General features: G+C 37.5%; 1 pseudogene; it reads left to right on the top strand.

Annotated features, from left to right (window-relative positions):
- Positions 1–8,888: 8,888 nt before the first annotated feature.
- Positions 8,889–9,741, top strand: LOC103298411 (RWD domain-containing protein 1-like; annotated as a pseudogene).
- The last annotated feature ends 1,425 nt before the right edge of the window (positions 9,742–11,166 follow it).

The raw sequence follows: 11,166 nt of genomic DNA, 5'->3' as shown, positions 1-11,166 counted from the left end.
CTCTTCCTCTCCCTTCCTCTCTGAAATCAATAAAAATTTTGGAAGAAAAAAAGAACGCTGGGAGGTTTGAGAAAAGAATTGGTATGATCAAACACTTTTCAAAGTTCACTCTGGCTGAGAAGACACTACCTTGGGGCTAGGGCAGGAGCAGAGAGACCAGATAAGAGACTACATGCAATCCAGCTAAAGTAATGTTACAAAATAGGGGGAAACTTCCCTGCACTGATTTATTGTCATAGTTTTAAAATTCACTTTTTCAAAATTTAAAAAATATTACAGGGGTTACAGTTAATTATGACACCATGTAAATAAGAAATATTGATTTACTACATCTGAAAGACATTTGCATAGGAAGCATTTCATTGACATTGCTTGTAGAAAATAACTTCACCTTGCCTGGCTGGTGTGGCTCAGTGGTTGAGCACCAACCTATGAACCAGGAGGTCACAGTTCAATTCTTGGTCAGGGCACATGCCTGGGTTTCGGGCTCAATCCCAGTGTGGGGAGTGCAGGAGGCAGGCCGATCAATGATTCTCTCTCATCATTGACGTTTCCATATCTCCCTTCCTTTCTGAAATGAATAAAAAAAATATTTAAAAAAAAAAGTAACTTCACATTTGCCTAAGATAGGCTGAAGCGATGGCAGAATGAGTCAGTAAGAACTCTCTGAGCTGTATCTTTCAAATAAGTGTTTACTTGATAGTTTATCAACTAGACAATATGTGGAGTGAAAGATAGAGCTTGCACATCCAAATTCATTTTGTAGTAACATTTGCAATTGTGATTAAGGAGAGATGTACTGAAGTAAATTCCTATTTGCTTAGGAAATGATGACACGTGATTTACATTTGTCAGTTTCTTAAATGTTAGTGAAATATGTATTGGTCCACTAATAAACATGGGCAGAATATCTTCCACAAATCCAGTGACATCTTTTCTGTATGGTATCCCTATTTTTATCTTAAATGTGACAAGTTATATAGAAGATGAGCTTCCTCATCTTTAGCGTAGTCTTCACATTTCTTAGTATATTAAGTAAAACTTTATCCAAAGGTCTTTTAAATCTCTTTCTAATTTCACTAAGATCTGAAACGTGATTTTTAGGATCTTTCCACTTTATTAAACTGGCAATAGTTAACAGAAAGCTTTGGAAGGGAATCAATATTTTAAAATGCTTTCTTTCCCTTTTGTAATGTTAGAATAAAACAAAGGAAGTGTAGAGATCTCTTTTTTCACCTTTAGATTTATCATCACTCTCATAGCATTCCAGTTTCCTAAATCCTTAATTGAAGGACCATTATAGGCACTAGGATCATGGATCTTTGTAAACTGATGTAATTGAACAGACTTCTTGTGTGGTACTTGTTCCTTAAGGAAAACTTACTCTTTATTGTTCAGCTTATTTTCACATTAAGGGGTGTTTGAGAAGCAGCATATGTTATTTTTCTTTTTTTGACAGCTTTTAATTTATCTTCTCCTTCTTTAGATTTCTCCTTCTCTTTCCCCTCACCCTCCCCTCCTCCTCCTTCTCCATTATTACTATTATTATTATTATTATTATTATCATTATTATTATTATTAAAAGGATCTAGATCCTACCCCAGTAAGACTGACTACAATAAAGGTGTCATCAACATCCCCATGGCCACAACATAAGTAAATCCAGCCCAAATGAAAAGCCATCATCTTCTAGAGCTTCATTTCTTTGACCTACACCTAGATATTTTTCTTTCTCATTTCAGTATACAAAGGTGCCCAGCTAGAATTGGTCAGTGGTTGAGCATCGACCTATGAACCAAGAGGTCACAGTTCGATTCCCAGTCAGGACACATGCCTGGGTTGCGGGCTCGATCCCCAGTGTAGGGAGTGCAGGAGGCAGCCGATCAATGCTTCTCTCTCATCATTTATGTTTTTCTCTCTCTCTCCCTCTCTCTTCTTCTCTGAAATCAATAAAAAAAATAGATATCTATTTTAAAAGGCAACCCTCTTCACTTTTATATCTTTCTAAGATCCTAGAAACGTGAGTCTCTATTCTATAACTGCACTCATTTGATGTAATTTGTATGTATAGCATACAAATACAGTAGTATCATCAAAAAACACAAAGGAATAGTCATTGTATGTTAGGATCAGATATCATTTAGAGCTACAGTGAACCCTCCAGATTTTTACCAGCCATTTTATTTTATTGCTGAGGAAATCAAAGGTCTGAGGAGTTAAGCAGCACATTCCAGGATACACAATAACGTGCACGTACCGAATTACAACAATGATATCTTCACTGCCATTTGGTGTTTCTGCTACCACCCCACAGTGATTTCACCTACATAACTAGCCATAGTAACAGTATAATGATATCGTATTTGGGAAAGGAGAATTAAGATTATGTTGATGATGGTAGTTATATTACTAATTGTCTGCTTGGATATGCCATTCCTACTTTCTTTTATGCAAATTACCATAATAGACAGAATACAAAGCACTTAAACAGATATAGTTGATGTCTTGGAGTAACTTATAAGGAAGAAATTACCATGCGTATTATATAAATAACTTCCAGAAATGTACCCAATTATGGAACATTTTCAAATGAGGAAAGTAAGCATTCACTTTATAAAAAATTTAACTAGCAAGGATTTCTTTGATCTGAAAGAGAAGGAATCACAGGAGGTTCAAGAAAAGTTGAATATGCCCTTTTATTTTTGTTTTAAGGAGAATAAAAATTTTCAGTGATGACTGCTATGTAAACTTTACAATGTAGAAAGTCATAAAGGCATAAGAATTCTTAGAGAGAATCCAATAAAATGGTAATTCAACAGTGAACTCCATTTATTGCATTCTTACTTTGTGACAGATGTTTCCTGGTTCTGGGTGTTAGAAGAAAATGAGACTCAGTTTCAGATCTTTAGAACTTCAAAGTCTAGTTGGGAGACTATTATCGAAATTAACTCATATAATTTAGTAATCTAGTTACTACAATGTAGATAGAAAACATGATGCAGAAGTACAAAAAATGGAAGCAGTTTACTCAACCTGTTAATGTCAAGAAAGGCTCTGCAAAGGAAGTGGTGATTAATATTGTCAAAAAGTAAGAGTTTACCATAGAGATGGGAGGAATATTACATCCCAACAGGGGAAGCAGTCTGCTTGATGGTATAAGGGATGAGGACATCAAACAATGTGACATGTTTGAGCAAGGGCAAAAATTGTCCCTTCTGGGTTATGCTAAGAATGTTACAGGAAGGCCCAGCTGCTATGGCCCAGTAGTTGAGTGTCAACCTATGAACCAGGAGTTCAAGGTTGGATTCCTGGTCAGGGTACATGCCCAGGTTGCAGGCTTGGTCCCCAGTGTGGGGTGTGCAGGAGTGAATCAATGATTCTCTCTCATCATTGATGTTTCTCTCTTTCCCTCTCCCTTCTTCTTTGAAACTAATTTTAAAAATATATATATATTTTTAAAAAGAATGTTATGGGTGGTGAGGATGTAGAATTAGACAGACTAGTACTATGGAAGTCTTGCTCTACATATGCATCAGGCAAATTTTGTGGAAGAAAGAGAGTTGACTTTGGGTGGTGAGTGCATGCTGAAGTATGCAGATGACGGGTTATAGAGTTGTACATCTGAAACCTGTATGGTTTTTTAAAATATACTTTTATTTATTTCAGAGAGAAAGGGAGAGGGAGAGAGACAGAAACATCATCGATGAGAGAGAATCATGGATCAGCCACCTCCTACACGCCCACTAGTGGGGATAGAGCCTTCGACCCAGGAATGTGCCTCTGACCGGAATCGAACCCAGGACCCTTCAGTCGGCAGGCTGATGCTCTATCCTCTGAGCAAAACCAGCCAGGCCATGAAACCTGTATGGTTTTATTAACCAATATACCTTAGCAATTTCAAAAAAAAGAGAGAAAATATACACATCGGTGGACAAAAAAAAGAAATGGCATATCTGGGTTTGTTTGGGTGAAATCTGTTGAAGCAAAAACTCAGGATCATGAATCATATATATATTGCAACGGAAAGTAATACTTTAGGAAAGATACAAAGTCATCCACAGTTGCATCATCATTTACTTTGACTTTCTTGAAAGGTAGTAACATCAGACTTTCCTCTACATGCTTCTCCTCAACTCTTGTTTCCTCGAATCCTGCCAACAACAGCTGTTCTGCTATCATGCCCATAACTTTATGACCTGAGGAGATAAGATTTTAAAGTAATCCCTCAGGCCCCAGCCATTTTGGCTCAGTGGGTAGTGTGAGCCTGTGGACAGAAGGCTCCTGGGTTCAATTCAGGTCAAGGGCACATACCTAGGTTGCAGACTTGATCCCTGACCCTGGCCAGGGAGCATATGCGAGGCAACCAATCAATGTGTCTCTCTCACATCGATGCTTCTCTTTCTCTGCCTCTCCCCCTCCTTTCCACTCTCTCTAAAAATCAATGGAAAAAAATATCCTCAGGTGAGGATTAGCCAAAAATAAATAAATAAATAAATGAATGAATAAATAAATAAATAAATAAATAAAAATAAAGTAATCCCACCCTAACCGGTTTGGCTCAGTGGATAGAGTGTTGGCCTGTGGACTGAAGGGTCCCAGGTTTGATTCTGGTCAGGGGCCTGTACCTTGGTTGCTGGCACATCCCCAGTGGAGGGTGTGCAGGAAGCAGCTGATGGATGTTTCTCTCTCATTGATGATTCTAACTCTCTATCCCTCTCCCTTTCTCTCTGTAAAAAATCAATAAAATATATTTTTAAAAAATAAAGTAATCCCTCAGCAAATAACAATGCAGCCAGGAAAAGAGGAAGGGCCAAAAATGGATGTTAAATGAGAGGCTCATGTGTAAGTTGAGGAAAAATGAGGAAGATGTAGCAATTTGTTTGAATGAGACTAGAGGACTAGGACCTAAACTAAGACCCTCAGAGCTGTATTTTAGATTAAAAGTACAATGTAACAGTAATTTGAAGCAAGGCTAGTGGAGCAAAATATAATAAAGAGGCCAAATTGACTGTGCCTTTTCATAAGCAAAGGTCATAAACTAGTGGCATTTTCTTTGTAATAGGAGCTCTATAGGGAATCTAAAATCAATGCTGGATATAGATTTACTTGCATTAAACATGCTGATTCTACACTATTTTTGAAAGGTTAAGAAAAGATTTGAGGATCCTAATGCAATGAAAAGTGTTTGCTTATTTCCTTTTTAATCTGACTAGATTGACTCAAACCCTAGACTGAATCTGTAAGATAATGGTTGTAGCAGACACAGTTGGTGACCCACCCATATACTTTCATCATTGCCATCTTGGTTAATATCTGTAGACTTTAAACCGTCAGCTCTTGAATTTATGGTGTTTTTTTTTTTTTTTGGGGGGGGGGGGGTTGGCAATTTTATTATTATTTATTTTTTGACACTATTACAGATCTCCCCTATTTCCCCCCACTTTGCCCACAAATGGAGGCATTTTGTTTGCAAGCAAATTTGTCATTTAAGTCCACAGACAGTCAAATGGTTAAAAAGTACCCAATTATGGGCTGACCAGCGTGGCTCAGTGGTTGAGCGTTGACCTATGAACCAGGTCACAATTCGATTCCTGGTTGGAGCACATGCCCAGGTTGTGGTCTCGATCACTAGTGTGGGGCGTGCAGGAGGTAACAGAACAATGATTCTCTCTTATCATTTGATGTTTCTACCTCTCTCTCCTTCTTTCTTCCTCTCTGAAATCAATAAAAATGTTTTTTTAAAAAGTACCCCATTTCATAAAATCACACAAAAAGAGGACAAATGGGCACCATCTGGTGACTATAACCTAATATAGTCTAACACTTTACCAATATATTTTAATTAATATAGTTTTAATTAGCTGCTACCCCACATCACTCCAAAAGTTAGTAGCTTGCAAGAACCATTATTGTATTATCTCTTACTAGAGGCCCAGTGCACGAAATTCGTGCATGGGTAGGGTTCCTAGACCTTGTCGGTGATCAGGGCCAATCAGGTTCCCCACCTCCCCGCCTCCCCACCTCCCCATCTCCTCCTTCCCACAGTCCCTCAGCGCCCTGCAGCCACCGCTGGTCACCAGCCATGTTCCCTGCCGTCCCCTGGTGGTCAGTGCACGTCATAGTGAGCGATCAAATTCCTGTTCTCCCAGTCAAACTCCTGAGGGGACACTTTGCATATTACCCTTTTATATATATAGATGGTTTCTGTATGTCAGGAACTTAGGGAAGAGCTAGTTTGGGTGGTTCTGACTCAGGATCCTTAATATGGCTGCAGTCAGACAATGACTGAACATGGAATAGCATGGTACTAAACTTGGGGACCACTCAGATATCTGTCATTCCTCATGGAATCTCTAAGCTTCTCCATGTTGTCTCTACATGGGCTAGTTTGGGCTTCTTTGTAACTATCAGACTGCTATGGTGGGTTGTTTTGTTTCATTTTGTTTGCCTCTGGGGCTTGGTTTGCTGCTAGGCAACAGGCAACTAATGATGGGCATCTAATAACTCCCAGAAAAACCTTACCCAAAAATTGATGGGATTCAGTGTATAAATATTCCACTTTCCATCTCTCTCAATCGGGATAAGTTTGAGATGTGTGTCTTTGAGAGAAATAAGCTGTATTCATCTACAATGGTAAGTCGCTTAATAATCACCTTCTATTGTCTGACTTCCTTTTACTGTCTCATTTCCTCAGTCTTTCACTGTTATCTCCTTAATATCCCAATTAAATTATTTTCACTCAATCCTTAGACTCAGGGTCAGCATCTGATGGAACTCAAACTATATAGGATTTCCTTATAATGAGACATATCAAAGAAAATTTAGTGGTATTTCATTATAAATTTTCTATAGTAAACATAGAGAAACATATGTCAAGTTGTATGAAATACCTAAGAACAAGGATTACTGTAGGTTTAGTAACTTATTTATGAAGTATCTACAGGCAAGTCATAAAGAAACAATAAATACAATATCTGCCATTGTAATTATCACAATGTATAAAGCTTCATTTTCATCTTTAATTAGCATTTTTGCTGAACAAATGTCTAGTCTTGTTTTTATCTTAAGGAGTAAAATCAATGTTGGTATGAGTTTTGTAGATTACTATAACTTCTGTGTAATTAATACATTATCAAAATTGTGCGTATCTATTTTGAATATTTGTATCAATTGGCTTTTGCTGCATAGTAAACCACTCTAAAACTTAGTGGCTTAAGACAAGAACCACTTAGCTCACAATTCTGCAAACCACCAGTTTAGGCTGGGCTATGCTGGGAAGTTCTTCTGGTTTCAGCTGGGCTTCTTCATGGGTTTCTGATCAGCTGGCAGATTAACTGGGAGCTGCCTGGCTTTCAGTGGCCTTTGCTGGGATGACATTTTTCTGTTCCACATTCTCCAGAGGTTAGCTTCTATTGTTCTTGTGGCTGGGACAGGGTTTCAAGAGAAAGCAAAGATTTTTTTTTTCTTTTAAGAGAAAGAAAAGTTTTCTTTGAAGCCTAGGCTCAAAAATAACACAATGTAATTTTGATCACATTCCATGAATCGAAGTAATAAGGAGAACAACCCAGATTCTAGAGTTGGGATAATAAACTGCATCTTCTAATGGGAAAAACATCAAAGTGGATTTGCAAAGAGTATGTATTCAGGAAGGGGAGAAGAATTGAGTCTCTATTTTTAATCTGTGTACACAATACCAAATTAAAATTAAATGATGATCAACAAAAAAAGAAAGAAAAAAGGAAGCAAAAATATGTTTTTGTGTATATTTCAAAATTGTATTTTATAAAAGTTACATATTAGTTATAACACAATACAAAATATTTACCAAAATGAATCATAAATGTGAGATATTTTTCTATGAATACTTTTGGAAGTACCTAGGGAGGGCAGTGTTAGCCAAAGTTAAGAAGACTGAAAAGCCCTTAATGCAGGTTTTGATCTCAATTATCTACAAGTTATTAATGATCAATGTGGAACCAACCAAATTTGTTAAGAATAAAATGCCATTTAGAATCACTTTGAATATATACTATGTGTCTAAAGGATTATTTTCTTTTAATAGCTAAATCTTAACCCCTGAAAAAGATAAAAATAGAGTGGAAATGGTGACAGGTCCTTAATTCTGATAGAACTCTAAGGTACTCTCTAATTATAATTCCAATTGGCCTATTATAGTAGGAACAAAAATATTGATTTTATTCATGCAGCTCATTATCTTTCTCTTCTCTATTAATATGAATGACTGAAGTTTGCAGTTTTCCCAACTTATCAAAACATATTCTGGACATGGAATGAGGGTCAGTTTAGCCTTAGCATTCCTAAACTAGCCATGCTAAATCACAACTCCATAGCTAAGGTGAAAAAAGTGGGAATAATAGGGAATTTGTAATAGTCATTTAACTTTTGAAATATAAAAGCATTTTAGACTTTTCTTTAATTCCTATTATGCCACAGATAAATCTGTAGATGTTGTAAAATAAATATTTTCTTTAAGTCATACAGAGTCTCCAATAAAAAGGACCTCCTCCCCCCCCCCACACACACACATATACACTAGTTTCACATAGTGATCTTTCTATTAGGCATTCTATAGTATGTTGATGGCCAATAAAATATTTTTATAACATGAGGTGAACTTCCTCCTAGAGAAATGGAGAGACAAATATGATTATTAGGTGGATAAGAAGTCAGTCATAATAATAATAGATGCCATTTACTGACCACTATCCGCAAAGGTCACAGAGCTTGAAAATGGGAATACAGGGGCTCTGGGCCTCCAGGTGGGACTGTGTGCCTGCACCCACCCGACCACTGCCCACATTCCCAGTGTGGTGATGGTCCCGGGGGCAGTCTGGGCAATCCATGGGTAGCAAGCAGTGAGGGTCACAATGACAGATGATAGTGAGTAGCAGCACAAGGACCTGGAGGCTCTGGAGTTCATCTACCCAGACTTCTTTATGGTATTAGCAAAAAATACTCCCAGTTTCACCATTACTATGACATCTACCTATTCTCCCAACAAAATCTAGAAGATACTGATGTCTCAGACATTTGAAATTATTAGCATTACAAGCAGAAGAAAACCTTGGTATGGTGAGGATCTTTACTTTAGTGACAGCTGTGCAAGAAAATTAAATGATAGAGTGAGTCAAATTTAAAAACCAGAATCAAAAAGAAAGAAAAAGAAGCAGAAAAACAATTATTTCATGGCACCCCTGATACAATTGGGAATTTCTTAAGTTGGAAAGCAAAGTCTGATGCAGAACTCTTGGAAATTAAAAAAAAAAAGAGTGAAAGTAGAAGAACAAGCAAGAAAAAATAAATTAAGCCCTAGCCAGTTTGGCTCAGTGAATAGAGCATAGGCCTGTGGACTGAAGGGTCTTGAGTTTGATTCTGGCCAAGGGCACATGCCTGGTTGTAGGCTCGATCCCCAGTAGGGGGCGTGCAGGAGGCAGCTGATCAATGATTCTCTCTCATCACTGATGTTTCTATCTATCTCTCCCTCTCCCTTCCTCTCTGAAATCAATAAAACTATATTTTAAAAAGAAATTAAGTAGGAAATAGCTATTTGAAACAGATCATAATGTTGACACATCTGATATTCAGTTCTTAGAGGATGCTGGAAATACTGTAGAGGTAGATGAGTCTGTGTTCCAGGAAATGGATGACTTGGGGCTGGAAGATGATGAGGATGATTCAGAATACAATCCTGCTGACCCAGAAAGTGACTTGACTGATTAATAGACTATCCCTGCCTGCAGAGAGGCTTGACTGCCACAGCAACGGTGGCGACACTGGCAGACTGTTGATTTTCCTCTTTTTTTCCCTAAGAAAAATAATTTTCAAAACAATATTCTTCAGACAGCTTTCATCATTGAACTTAATAAGCTGACCTTAAATTTTCAAATAAAAAAAAAGTCAACGGGGCTAGAATAGAATTAATATTGTATTCAATTGCTGTTATCTACATTAATCAGAAATCTTTTTTTAAAAATCCTTAAGAATGTAAAGAGAATTTATATTGGAAGAATGGAACCTTTGCATTTGTTTAGAAATTTTGAATTCCTTTTTCATTGAGATGACAGGTTTTATGTATATTAAAAAGATTACTTTTCAGCTCTTCAATTTTGAAGAAAATACAAAAGCACTTTTGCTTTTCCTATGCTTCAAACATCCTCTCTGGCTTTGCCCCTTTACCTTCTTTTTAAAATACATATCTATATATATTGATTTTTTTACAGAGAGGAAGGGAGAGGGATAGAGAGTTAGAAACATCAATGAGAGATAAACATTGATCAGCTGCCTCCTGCACACTCCCTACTGGGGATGTGCCTGCAACCAAGGTTCATGCCCTTAACCAGAATCAGACCTGGGACCCTTCAGTCTGCAGGCCAACACTCTATCCACTGAGCCAAACAAGTTAGGGTGCCCCTTTGCCTTCTTACTTTAGAAAAACCAAGGAATAAAATTCCCAGGGTACTCAAGTATTCTCATTGCTTGACAAGAACATAACTAAACACTAGTTTTGAGATCTATAAGAGCACATGGGGAAAACAGTGGATCAATAGGTAAATAATGTCTATATATATATGTTCTTTACACCTATCCATGATCTATTTCTGTATATATGAACACACATTCACATACTAGAGGCCTGATGCACGAAGATTCGTGCAAGAATGGGCCTTCCTTCTCCTGGTTGCCAGCACCGCCTTTCTGCCTTCCCATGATGCCCAGAGGCCTGGAGCGGCTGGGGGTGCAGAACACCTGCGTCCCACCCCTCCCCCTGCCACTTGGCGCCTGTGTATGCAAATTAACCCACCATCTTTGTTGGGTTAATTTGCATACTCACACCTGATTGGCTGGTGGGTGTCACAAAGGTACAGTCAATTAGCATGTTACTCTTTTATTAGTGTAGATATAGACAAAGGAAGAGATTTTTTCTTAATTTTTTTGCTGTATTATATTTTCTGTATGATTCATTTTAAAACTTTCTATTATTGGATATTTAATAAAAGAGTGAATTAATTTCTGACATCTGTATATAGCTTGATTATTTCTTCTTGGGACTGAAGGCAAGGGAAAGAAGTCAAAGAAAGGGACATAGGATGAAGAAATGAAATTTGCTTCTGCCAAAGAACAATAATTGTTTGTGATAAATGAGAT

The sequence above is a fragment of the Eptesicus fuscus genome, chromosome 1, assembly GCF_027574615.1.
Source record: "Eptesicus fuscus isolate TK198812 chromosome 1, DD_ASM_mEF_20220401, whole genome shotgun sequence".
NCBI classification, from domain to species: domain Eukaryota; kingdom Metazoa; phylum Chordata; class Mammalia; order Chiroptera; family Vespertilionidae; genus Eptesicus; species Eptesicus fuscus.
This window is presented reverse-complemented; position numbering and strand designations above follow the sequence as displayed.